The sequence below is a fragment of the Acanthamoeba castellanii genome (genome assembly GCF_000313135.1).
Source record: "Acanthamoeba castellanii str. Neff unplaced genomic scaffold scf7180000084601, whole genome shotgun sequence".
In the NCBI taxonomy this organism is placed as follows: domain Eukaryota; phylum Discosea; order Longamoebia; family Acanthamoebidae; genus Acanthamoeba; species Acanthamoeba castellanii.
The window spans coordinates 1-1,498 of record NW_004457389.1 but is presented as its reverse complement, the minus strand read 5'-3'; positions in this window follow the sequence as shown (position 1 = coordinate 1,498).

The following is a 1,498-nucleotide window of genomic DNA, read 5'->3' as shown; positions in this document are numbered from 1 at the left end:
GGCCCACCATGCCACAGTCTCTGGCCTTCTATGGTTTTCCAACGCACACACCTGCCTATCCACCAGCAATGGTGCCCTTGAGACCATGGACTGTGCTCAACACAGAGAGATGGCTGGCCTCATCAGCCCACAACGCCTACAGTCAACAAGTTGCAGCTGTGGCATGGCCATGACTGCTGCCCACAGTGCCCACCAAGCCATTGGTGGGAGCTGGCAACCAGGCAGCCACCCCACCTGCACCTACACCATCCCAGCCGCCAGTGGCTATCCCCACTCCTGTGGCAGCCACAGCAGTGGAAGAAGGACGAGGAGGAGAGGTAGCAGCAGCAACACAGACCCCACTGACCCCACCCCACGCACTGGTGCAACTGCCCCACCAGCCCAGTGGCTATTCCTGTGACACACACTACCCCAACATCCACCCCCACGCAGCCACATTCAATGCCATTGCCACCTACACCAACCACATCACAGCATTGGCACTGGGAGGCATCAACAACAACCACAACAACAACAACAACAACATCAGACCAGGCCAACAAGAGGACACCAACAAGAACAGAGCTACTACTGCTGCTGCCAATATGGAAAAGGTAGCTGCACCTCTCCATTCCCACACACACACACACACACACACACACACACACACACACACACACACACACACACAGGTATGAATGTAGGGCGTCAATATGACCCATACTAACATGAGTGACTACTCTCTTATTCAAATATATGACAGAGGGCAGCACTGGGCAACTCACAGGGAAACCTGTGCAGGTGGTACTTTGAGGCTGAGAAGGAGCTGTACAAAAGTGGCCTACTTGATGGTTGTGGCTACAAGTCAGCCTATGGTAAGAGCAAGAACAGCCAGGATGGCAATGAAGCAGAAGCTGAACAGCAGTGGGGAAAAGACGAGACAACAGCAAAAGAACCGCCAGAGAACAGGCACCAATCTCCCTTCAGGTGCAACATCGACCACAAGTACATAGAGGTGGCCATCCCTGAGGTTACTGAGTGGTTCAACCACAAGTACGCCAAGGATGTCAGGAAGGCTTGAGCAGAGGTATGATTCTTCACACCACCTTGTGTATTTGTGTGTGTGCGTGTGTGTGTGTGTGTGTGTGTGTGGGCAGTTGTGCCACACCCTAGGGTGTGGCCCTATCGGAAATAGAGTGCATGGGGTTTCATATACATACATATATACATAAATAATGATGTATATATATATAATATCATCATGCAATGCCATGCCCTAGGGTGTGGTGGATTGAGGTATCAATGTGACCAAATCAGTTTGGCCACACCCTAGGGTGTGGCGTTCTGTCAGTGTAAGTGGGTGTGTGCACATGTGTGTGCACACATAGGTGTGTTGGGCTGCCACACCCTAGGGTGTGGCAGTACAGCTTAAGCAAGAGCAATCAATACTGATTTTGTGTGTGTGTGTGTGTGTGTGTGTGTGTGTGTTATCATTGTGAGCAGATACAGGCACAGGCGC